Below are 12,578 nucleotides of genomic sequence, written 5' to 3' on the forward strand. Positions count from 1 at the left end.
AAAGAACAACAGCAACAGTAAAAAATACATACAAAATACTGATGGCAGTATAAACTGTAAAATGTCACAATTTAGTATCCATCCTCAGCTTTCTGCTTAGAAACACGTGGAAGCACTTTACAGGCCTGTTAAAACATTTTGATCCACTTGGATGAAAGATTAGCTAAAATTTAGCCATTCTGTTACCACTTTAAAGCTATGATTTTATTTTTGCACTCCAAACACACTTTTAAGTTACTGAAAAATGAATTATCAAAGAATTTTGTTTTCTGAAGAGTGGTAAGCCTCATTTTTCTAAGGGGATCAAAGGATGAGAAAGCTTTGTTGAAGGTTTCCTTCTAAGAGAAAGTAAATCTTGGCTCCAAATTCATTTTCCAAATCAGGAAGTAGAAAATTTTTTCAGGAAAGGATTGAACTAGGGAAGTAGAAAAAAAATATTTTCCACTGGTTAATTATTTTGATAATTTGGTTCTAAAAACATTACCAGTATATATATTGCTAAAAAATATTTTAGTGTTTTATATGGTAAGTGATTCCATCATTTAAAAAGTATGTGGAAATTGCAAAGCTAAGCAGCAGACATATATTTATTACATTTGGTTCATGCATATACTCTAGGGATAGCTAAATGTGTGTATAGTACCCCTCTGTCTCCTCTATGAAACCTCTCCAAAGCTATTATGAATTATATTGTTTAAATATGTACTCACTCAAGCTTCATGAGAGTTATTCCCAAGTCAGTTTCAGACTGAACACATGTTGCATCTGTTTTCTGTTTGTGAATATTGAATGCTTGGCACTTTCATTGGGATATTTTTCTTTGGAATGAAATAATTTCAAATATTCACTTAATCAAAACATCAGTTTCCTTTTCCAGTTTCCATTGTGGATTGTTGGTAGGTTTCCCAGACCTTGTCTCTTGTGCTGTGCAGAGGGACCCTCCTCCTCTTGGTGCATAGGAAGGAGCAGAGGGGAAAGGAGGCAACATCTGGACCATGGGCTTGTCCCTTCTCCACATCTTATTCCTCTCTAGATTTCACCTGACTTGAGGTCTCATTCAAGTACTCTTGAAATTTTAACTGTTTTGTCCTCTTCTGATTATTTATAACTTTCTTTTTTTGTTGTTTTTGAAAATGTTACTGGGAGCAGAAAAATTGAAGTTCTGTGAAGCCACTGGAAACTCACCACTCTCTCTCCTGCCAGTTTCAACAAAAAGCTTTTGTGGACCTATATCTTTGGGATATATATGTTTAAGCTAAATTAACCTGGCAGGAGAGATACATTGAGAAGGGTTGATTGAAGCAGTAAGAGATTGGAAGGGGGGGAGGACAAACTCAGAGGCTCTGGCCATCATGCATAGGCGAAATGTAGAAGATAACTACAGTAAAATTCAGTGGAAAAAAAAAACAAAACCATGTGCTACTGGGAAAAGCATGGACTTCAAAAATCAGAAAAATTGGGGTTGAATCCCAGCCCAACAACTCATAAACTCTGTGACCTCAAGCAAGGTACCCAACTGCCTTAAACCTCACTTTCTCTACTTATAAAATGGGCATGAAATCAGCATATGTAATTGTTCTAAAGACTGAATTATAAAAGTTTTTAAATGCTTAGTGTTTTAATCAGTTTAAATTGCTACAACAGAACACCATAGACTGTGTTAAACAACAAACATTATTTTTCATAGTTCTGAAGGCTAGGAAGTCTAAGATAAAAGCATGAAGAGATTTGGTGTTAGATGTGTGCCCACTACTTGGTTTATACATGGTCATCTTCTCACTGTATCTTCACCTAACAGAAAAAGGGCAAGAAAGCAATCTGCAGTCCCTTTCATACAGGCACTAATCTCATTCATGAGGGCTCCACCCTCATGACATAATTATCTCCCAAAGGCTCCTCTTAATACTATCACATTGGAGATTAAAATTTCAACTTATGAATTTTATGGGAGGGGACAAAAACGTTCAGTTTATAACACCTAGTATATAATAGATGTTCAATGATTTTAAATGGACATATTTGAGAGATATTATAAAAGAAAAAATAAATAAATAATGGACTGAATACAGGAAACCAAGGAGAAAGATACTCAAAGATGGGAAGGTAACTAGGTTATTGACACACATATTGTAGTGGGGAAAGAGAGTCAGTTTAGAGTAAAAGCTCATGAAGTTAGTATTGAACACATTGAGCTTGAAGCGATGGCAGGCTATCCGAGTAAATACGTGCAGAATGTAGTTGGAAATACAGTACTGGAACACATGTGAAAGGTTCCAGGGGGGCTACATATTGGGATTAAAGATACGAGTTTTAAAATCATGTACTGAGAAATAATATGTGAGTCCATGAGAACAGACAAACTCACTAGAGGCTAATAGCAGAACCTTGGAGAACATCCATAATTTAGAGAAAAACAAAAGAAGAAGATCAATTTTTAAAAACTTAGGAGGAGATCTAGGTAAGCCTTCAACCATGGAAACCAATGGAAAAGTCTCAATGAATGGATAATTGACACTATTACATTGTCAATACATTGGAAAGACCATAAATGCCCATCAAGGGGGATTTAAATGCTCAGCAAATTATAGCACATCCACATAAAGGAAAACTATGCAACCTTTAGAGAATGGTAGATCTGTATTTATTGACATGGAAAATATTTTAAAACAAATGCGTCAAAAAACCATAGGTTAAAGAACACCATGTGTAGAATGTAATCCTGTAAAAATGAATACATAAATTCATATGGAGTAGGTATAGAAAGTCCTTAAAATTGTTTTCTGAGTTCTACTAACAATTACCTATGATGGCATCTAAGGCGAGTTTTACTTTTTCTTTGTACATTTCTACACTACTTTTTGTTTTTTTTTACAATAATCATGTATCATTTCAAAAACAAAGTATTTTTAGAGAAGAACGAATACTACTGAAGTTGGTATTGTGACTTTATATTCTTATATTATCTGTTGGTCCACATTGAATCCTTTCTGCCACTTGCAGGCCATTTGCTCAGCCTTAGGATGTCTTTCTGCAGGTTACCTCATTGATTGGACCTACCTAGCTCTTTAGTTAGCATTAGTTGAAGTCACTAGTGTTGTCCTTTGAGGTGCTCCGTGGAGAAAAAGTGTTGTGTGGTCAATAGGTTAGAGAACTGTGAACGTGATACCTCACTTTAAGAGATCACCAGTCACTCCTGCACATTCAATCTGTGAAGGTGTTCCTGAAAATGAACTTGTCAACATTTAATCTAATACTTCCCCAAAATCTTTGAGCATTGAGCTATTTTCTTGTTTTATCAACTGCTAATATACCATGGAACTAGTATCTGCAAAGCAGATTATGAGAGACATGAACTTAAATGGTGATCCAGTGCTTTGTTACGGACTTTTCAGCTTTTCTTGAGTGAAATTCAGTTTGACCAGCTAGTACATGCAGTCCCTAGACTCCCTTGGAATCTCTCCAAGAGACAGGTCTGTAATCTAATATTTCCCTTTTTTCTGTGGTAGGTCTCCATCAGGCAGGTTGTACACTGTCAGCAAGTACTTTATAGTTATATTTTTTGATCTCTTCAATATTCTAGTTGGATTAAAAAAAGACAAAAATACAGAGAATCCCAAAGTTTGCTTCTTTGTGTAAATTGTTCATCTCCAACTTTCCTCTTATCTGGAAATTAGAAAATGTTAACAATATTTCAGTGGTAGAAAGTTAATCACATTTTGCAGCCAATGAGTTGTTTTAAGAAACTATCAAAGTAATTTATGTTTTCATTGAAGATAAATTGAGAAATAAATAGAAGAAATTTAAAAACATATTAATCACATCATACAGAAAAAAAATCACTGTTAATATTTTGATTGTTAACCCTCTAGACTCTATTTATGTTGATACACATATATAGAGTCTGGATCACCATTTAAGCTCAAATCTTTCATAATCTGCTCTGCAGGTACTAGGTCCCAATTTTATTAGCAGTTGCGAAAACAAGAAAGAATTCTATGCTCAAAGAATTTGGGGAAGTATTATTAATAGATTAAATGTTGTGAAATTTATTTTCGGTGTATGTATTTGTTTTTTTGTTATCACCTGAACAACAATGTAGTCACATTATATGTTTGTTATATAATCTGCTTTCCCTCACTAATTAATATATATGTAAATATATTTCCATGTCAAGAATATAGATATACATTATAACTTTTATGGAATAATAAGTATTTAAAATAATTAATAAACTATACCTTCTTAAAGATATTTTTAATGTTTTATAAATTGATACATAATATACGTATTTCATGGTACATGTGATAATTTAATACATTTATATAATTTGTCAAGATCAAATCAGAAGGGAAGAGGGAATGAAGAGAGGTTCATTTTTTTTGAGATGGAGTTTCACTCTTATTGCCCAGGCTGGAGTGCAATGGTGTGATCTCGACTCACTGCAACCTCTGCCTCCAGGGTTCAAGCGATTCTTCTGCCTCAGCCTCCCTGATAGCTAGGATTATAGGCAGCCACCACCACGCCCAGCTAATTTTTAGTAGAGATGGGGTTCCACTATGTTAGACAGACTGGTCTCGAACTCCTGACCTCAGGTGATCCACCCACCTCAGCCTCCCAAAGTGCTGGAATTACAGGCGTGAGCCACTGCGCCCAGCTCGATTTAATTTTTTAATCTATATTGATTTGGTTTTTGTAAATCATTAGAGACAGGAGTCTAGTTTCTTTCTTCTGCATATGGTTATTTAGTTTTCCCAGCACAGTTTATTAAAGAGGCTGTCCTTTCCCCGTAGTATGTTCTTGGCAATTTTGTTGAAAATTATTTGGTAGTAAATGATGGGTTTATATCTGAATTTTCTATTCTGTTCTGTTGGTCTGTGTTTGTTTTCATGCCAGTACCATGCTGATTTGGTTACTTTAGTTTCGTAGTATATTTTGATGTCAGGTAATGTGATGCTTCCAGCTTTGTTCTTTTTGCTAAGGATTGCTTTGGCTATTTGGGATCTTTTATGGTTCCATATAAGTTTCAGATTTGTTTATTTCTGTGAGGAGTATCATTGGTATTTTACTAGGAATTGCATTGAATTTGTAAATTGCTTTGGGAAGTATTGTAAACTTCCTTCTTAGTACTGCTTTTGCTGTATCCCATAGATTTGGGTATGTTGCATTTCAATTTTCATTTGTTTCAAGAAATTTTTAATTTTTTTCTTAATATCTTTATTCAACCTTTGGTTATACAAGAGTATATAATTTAATTTTCATTTGTTTGTGTATTTTCCAAGGTTTTTCTGGTTACTGATTTCTAGTTTTATTCCATTGTGGTCAGAAAAAATATTGATATGATTTCTACTTTTTTGAATTTTTTGAGAAGTGTACTGTGGCCTAAGATATGGTTTATTCTGCACAATATTCCACCTGCTGATAAAACAAATGTGTATTCTGCAGCAATTGGAAGAAATGTTCTGTAAATGTCAGTTAGGTCTATTCATTTTAGCGTGTATTTTAACTCTAGTGTTTCTTTGTTGATTTTCTGTCTGGATGATCTGTCCATTACTGAGAGGAGGATTTTGAAAGTTCCCTACTATATATATATATATATATATTTTTTTTTTTTTTTCTTTTTTTGAGAGGGCGTCTCGCTCTTTCACCCAGGCTGGAGTACAGTGGCCGGATCTCAGCTCACAGCAAGCTCCGCCTCCCGAGTTCACACCATTCTCCTGCCTCAGCCTCCCGAGTAGCTGGGACTACAGGCGCCCGCCACCACGCCCGGCTAGTTTTTTGTATTTTTTAGTAGAGACGGGGTTTCACTGGGTTAGCCAGGATGGTCTCGATCTCCTGACCTCGTGATCCGCCCGTCTCGGCCTCCCAAAGTGCTGGGATTACAGGCTTGAGCCACCGCGCCCAGCCAGTTCCCTACTATTATTGTATTGCAGTCTATCTCTCGCTTTAGATCTATTGCTTGCTTATAAATACTTGGGAGTTCTGGTGTTGGGCACATAGATTCTTATAATTGTTATATCCTTTTGCTGAATTTATCCCTGTATCATTATATAGTGAATTTCTTTGTCTCTTTTTGCAGTCTTTCATTGGTGGTCTATTTTATCTTATATACATGTAGCTACTCCTCTTCTTTCTTGGTTTCCAGCTGCATGGAATATCTTTTTCCACCCATTTACTTGTAGTCTGTGTCTTTATAGGTAAGGTGAGCTTCTTGTGGTCAGCATATAGTTAGGTCTTGTTTCTTTATCCATTGAGCCGCTCTGTGCCTTTTATTTGGAGAACTGAGCATATTTACATTTAGTGTTATTATTGATAAATAAGAACTTACTTCTGCCATTTAGTTGCTTGTTTTCTGTTTGTTTTGTATCTCCTCTTTTCCTTTCCCTTTTTTTTTTTTTTTTACTATTTTCCTTTGTGGTTAAGTGATTTTTCTCTGGTAGTATGTTTTAATTTATTGGTTTCATTTTTAGTGATTATATTATATTGTGGTTACATTATACTTATAAGAAACAATGTATAGATATACAGTTATTTTTTAAAGATGACAACTTATCATAGATCACAAGTAAAATAAAAATAAAGAAAAAAATTTAAATTCTAAATGTAAACTTCATCCCCCACCAAATGTTGACTTTGTCTCAATTTACATATGTTTATATTGCATATCTCTTTCTAAGTTGCTGTAACTATTTTTATTTTTGAAAGATTTGTCCTTTGGGCTTCATACTAGAGTTATGAGTGGATTACACACCATAGTTACAGTATTAAAGTATTCTGGGTTTGTCAATATACTGAATTTCCATCAGTGGGTTTTTTTTTTTAATCTTCAATTGTTTTATTTTTGTGTGTGAGTGGTTTTTTCCCCACCTTTCAGATTGAAGAGCTCCCTTTAGTATTTCTTGTAAGATAGGTCTGGTGGTGATGAACTTGCTCAGCTTTGGTTTATCTAGGAAAGACTGCAAATATTACAGTATTCTTTATAATCTTAATCCATTTCTGATACTGGAATTTTGACAGGCATTGCACTGAATCTGTAGGTTGCTTTGGGTAGTATTGCCATTTTAATCATAAATCTTCTAATTTATGAGCCTAGTATTATTTAGGTTTTACCATTTTTTTAGATCCTTAATTTTTTTCAGCAGTGCTTTGTAATTTTCAGTGTATTAAGTCTTTCACCTCTTGGTTAGATTTATTTCTAGTTATCTTATTCTTTTGAGCACTATTGTACACAAAATTGTTTTCTTAATTTCCTTTTCAGATTGTTAGGTATATAGTAACCAACTGATTATCATGTGCTGATCTTGCACCCTGCAACTTTACTGAATTAATTAACTTTGGTAGTTTTCTTTTGGATTGAGATTTTCTACATATAAGATTGTGTAATCTGCAAATCAAGATAGTTTCACTTGTTTCTTCTCAATTTAATTGACTTTTATTTCTTTTTCTTGTCTAATTGCTCTGCTATAATTCTAATACAATGTTGGATAGTGATGATGAAAGCTAACATCCTTCTCTTTTCTTGATCTAAGGGAAACTTCAGTTTTTCACCATTGAGGATGTTAATTATGGGTTTTTCATAAGTGTTCCTTATAATGTTGAAGAAGTTCCCTTTTATTGTTAGTTTTCTGAGCATTTAAAAATATATCATGAAAGGGTGCTGGATTTTATTAAATGTCCTTTCTGTGTCACTTCAAATGGTTGTGTGGTTTTTTTTCTTTGGTCTAGTAATGCTGGGTATTACATTGATTGATTATCTTATATTTAACTTATCCTGTATTCCTGAGATAAACTTAGTTGTGATTTATAATCCTTTTAACATGCCGTTGGGCTCAGTTTGCTAGTATTTTGTTGGGGGTTTACATCTATATTCATAATAGATGTTGGTCTGTAGGGTTTTTTTTGGCAGGGGTGTTTGGGGTTTTGCTTTTGTTTTTGTTTCTTGTGGTGCTTTTGACTGCCTTTGGTCTCGGGAAAGCTTCATAGTTAAGGATATTCCTTTCTATTTTTCAGAAGTTTTAAAAGGATTGGTGTTAATTCTTTAAATGTTTGGTAGAAATCATCAGTGAATTTGGTCCCAGACTTTTCTTCATTGGGAGGTTTGTGGTTACTGATTTAATCCCATTATTTGTTACAGGTCCATGGAAATTTTCCATCTGCTGTTGAGCCAGTTTTGGTAATTTCTGTGTTTCTAGGAATTTCTCCATTTCATCTAGGCTATTGAATTGTTGGTATACAATTCTTCATAGTACTCATAATCTTTATTTCAGTAATGTTGGCAGTAATATCTCCATTTCCATTTCTGATTTTAGTTATTTACATAATCTTTTTCTTAGCCTAGTGGTTTGTCAATTTTGTTGATCTTTTCTAAGAACTTCTCAAATTTGATGAAATACGTGAATCTACAAATCTAAGGAGCAACAAAATCCAAGGATAAACACAAAGAGATCCATATTGAGATTCAATGGGGTGTCACAGTTCAACATGAAGACTATTATTTTTCTCAATGTGATGCCTCATTTCCTGTGCCTCTGAGTCTAGAGCCAATCTGATTCAACTTCAGCAGAGGGTACACCTTTTTCATTAGTGTGGAGGAGGGTGCTCCTTAGGCTTCTCAGTGTAGGGGAGAGTATCCAAGGGTCTAAATACTCCTCTTAATGACATGAGTCAGTCTTCCTATTTTCAACTCCAGTCTGCACTGGTTTTCTATGATGCCTCACATTTCTAGACCTTTCTGGAGTTCTGGCCTGGGAACCGATTGCTCCCTAGCTTTTCCCTTTGCAGGTGGTTTTAGTCACGACTTGCTGGTTAACTTTCCTAAATGGTCATTTCCCTTCTCTGCTGTGGTTTCCTCTTCCATTTTCCTTCTGGATTTTTACCTCCTTTTAATATACTAGTGAAGCTTTGGGAAAGATCAGAGATAAACTCATATCTCATTTAACTTCATAGCTATCTGAAGTTGATATTTTCACCGTTTTATAGATGAGGAAACCGAGGTGTAGGAAACTTATCCAAGGTCACAAATAAGTGATGGAGCCTAGTTTCAATGGTCTTTATATTGCCCTATATAGCCTCCCTGAGAATAAGTACACACAGTTTGCCTGAATATCATCTGACTTCACTGTTCAAAATCACATTTTGTTTTAGAGTTCCCTCTGTTCTTTATGGTAAAAGTCAACAAATTCACCCTCAGAATAGCGGTGATAATGGCTCGGAAAGATGTTGATAGTTGTGCAGGAAGGAAGAATGGATTCACTTTTAGGGAATGGAGGGCAAAGCAAGAGACTCAGGTCTAGCTAAGCCCAGGCCAGAGATAATAGCGGACACACTATTTCATTGCACACAAAAGGTAACACCAAAGTCCCTTGGAAAGGGGAATAGGCTAGTTAACACTTTATTGCCTCTCAACTTCAAGTATCTCCTCTATTGTTTGCACTGCAGTATTGGAGTTGAACCCTTTAAATATTTCTGTTTTGCCACTTGGCATGATGTCAAGCTGATTTGCTAGTGGAGGAAGAAGCTTCTTTTCTCACTTTCAGGTGTGCTCTTCTCATCAGGTCCCTGAAACACACATGGCTTCTTTAGCTCCTTACTCCTACATCTCCAGCCAGTTCTCTAGGATCTGACTGCTGCTGTGTATAATGATTGGCAGCACTAGATAGCTTCCCTTGCACCAGCTCAGGGAGTTTCATGATAAGAGTTCCTCCTGTGAGACAACTTTCCATGAACAGCTTTCCCTAACACTGTAGAGGGCAGATATCCAGCAAACGTTTGAGAGTGAATTTTCTTTTTTTTTTTTTTTTTTTTTAAATTTATTTATTATTATTATACTTTAAGTTGTAGGGTACATGTGCATAACGTGCAGGTTTGTTACATATGTATACTTGTGCCTTGTTGGTGTGCTGCACCCATCAACTCGTCATTTACATCAGGTATAACTCCCAATGCAATCCCTCCCCCCTCCCCTCTCCCCCCTCCCCCCTCCCCATGATAGGCCCCGGTGTGTGATGTTCCCCTTCCTGAGTCCAAGTGATCTCATTGTTCAGTTCCCACCTATGAGTGAGAACATGCGGTGTTTGGTTTTCTGTTCTTGTGATAGTTTGCTAAGAATGATGGTTTCCAGCTGCATCCATGTCCCTACAAAGGACACAAACTCATCCTTTTTTATCGCTGCATAGTATTTCATGGTGTATATGTGCCACATTTTCTTAATCCAATCTGTCACTGATGGACATTTGGGTTGATTCCAAGACTTTGCTATTGTGAATAGTGCCGCAATAAACATACGTGTGCATGTGTCTTTATAGCAGCATGATTTATAATCCTTTGGGTATATACCCAGTAATGGGATGGCTGGGTCATATGGTACATCTAGTTCTAGATCCTTGAGGAATCGCCATACTGTTTTCCATAATGGTTGAACTAGTTTACAATCCCACCAACAGTGTAAAAGTGTTCCTATTTCTCCACATCCTCTCCAGCACCTGTTGTTTCCTGACTTTTTAATGATCGCCATTCTAACTGGTGTGAGATGGTAGCTCATTGTGGTTTTGATTTGCATTTCTCTGATGGCCAGTGATGATGAGCATTTTTTCATGTGTCTGTTGGCTGTATGAATGTCTTCTTTTGAGAAATGTCTGTTCATATCCTTTGCCCACTTTTTGATGGGGTTGTTTGTTTTTTTCTTGTAAATTTGTTTGAGTTCTTTGTAGGTTCTGGATATTAGCCCTTTGTCAGATGAGTAGATTGCAAAAATTTTCTCCCATTCTGTAGGTTGCCTGTTCACTCTGATGGTAGTTTCTTTTGCTGTGCAGACGCTCTTTAGTTTAATGAGATCCCATTTGTCAATTTTGGCTTTTGCTGCTGTTGCTTTTGCTGTTTTAGACATGAAGTCTTTGCCCATGCCTATGTCCTGAATGGTACTTCAAAGAGAATAAAATACCTAGGAATCCAACTTACAAGGGATGTAAAGGACCTCTTCAAGGAGAACTACAAACCACTGCTCAGTGAAATAAAAGAGGACACAAACAAATGGAAGAACATACCATGCTCATGGATAGGAAGAATCAATATCGTGAAAATGGCCATACTGCCCAAGGTAATTTATAGATTCAATGCCATCCCCATCAAGCTACCAATGAGTTTCTTCACAGAATTGGAAAAAACTGCTTTAAAGTTCATATGGAACCAAAAAAGAGCCCGCATCTCCAAGACAATCCTAAGTCAAAAGAACAAAGCTGGAGACATCACGCTACCTGACTTCAAACTATACTACAAGGCTACAGTAACCAAAACAGCATGGTACTGGTACCAAAACAGAGATATAGACCAATGGAACAGAACAGAGTCCTCAGAAATAATACCACACATCTACAGCCATCTGATCTTTGACAAACCTGAGAGAAACAAGAAATGGGGAAAGGATTCCCTATTTAATAAATGGTGCTGGGAAAATTGGCTAGCCATAAGTAGAAAGCTGAAACTGGATCCTTTCCTTACTCCTTATACGAAAATTAATTCAAGATGGATTAGAGACTTAAATGTTAGACCTAATACCATAAAAACCCTAGAGAGTGAATTTTCAACAAGTTATACCCATGCAATGCTCTGAGGACTTCTCTGCCATCCAGTGACCCATGAGTGTGGATTCTCTAGAATGTATATACACACACACACATATACGTGTGTGTTTATATGTGTGTGTGTGTGTGTGTACATATATATAGAGAGAGTTCTCTTTCTTTTATCCCTTATTCCAATCCTGTTATTATTAAGGATTATATTTAACTTTACATGGTCTCTGACTTTGATTTTTTTTAATAGTAATGCTTGGTATAATCAACTGATTTAAAACTTTTTAAAAATGAATTTCTATGGGCAAATGTTTAAATATGAGAAAAAAAGTTGACATTAAAAGGAATGTCTAATAAGCCTATCCTATTCAACAACCAAGAAAGATATTGCACACCTATTATACATAAAGACATAAAGGCATATATATTTTGGACTTTAAAGAGCTTGCAGGACAGGAAAGGCAAAAACATTTTATCTTTAATGCCAACTCTTACTATCTGGGTTAATGGCTATCTGGGTTGATATGGATCTCAAGGCCAGAAAGGAATGATCAATTTGTGACATCAGATACAAGTAAAAACAGGGAGTGGTGGAAAAGCATGTCAGCTGTTACCTAGTCAGTTTCATAGATTTAGTAAACTGAAGCACAGAAATTTAAATGACTTGCCCAAAGCAAAGTTGTATAATGTAAAGGCTGGTGCTAGACCCGTATATGCGACTTCCAGTGCATTGTTCTTTACATGTTGCTGCTCTAGATGACGATGGTGTTTTGAGGTCAGGTCAGAAGCACAAACAATTTAAGACGAGGCTTGTTTACCTTACTTACCTATTGGGGTACAGATGTGTTTTTCTGTACCCAGATAAATCTACAGATTTATTGCCCACCAAAGTCGCAAACAGACTGGAAATAAGATAGATTTACAGAATTTTCTGCCTAACTCTAGAAATAGGATGGCAGAAGAGTCATTACGTTAAGAAAGCCCAGTGCTTTGTCATTTACTTTAAGACAT

The sequence above is a fragment of the Macaca nemestrina genome, chromosome 5 (assembly GCF_043159975.1).
Source record: "Macaca nemestrina isolate mMacNem1 chromosome 5, mMacNem.hap1, whole genome shotgun sequence".
NCBI classification, from domain to species: domain Eukaryota; kingdom Metazoa; phylum Chordata; class Mammalia; order Primates; family Cercopithecidae; genus Macaca; species Macaca nemestrina.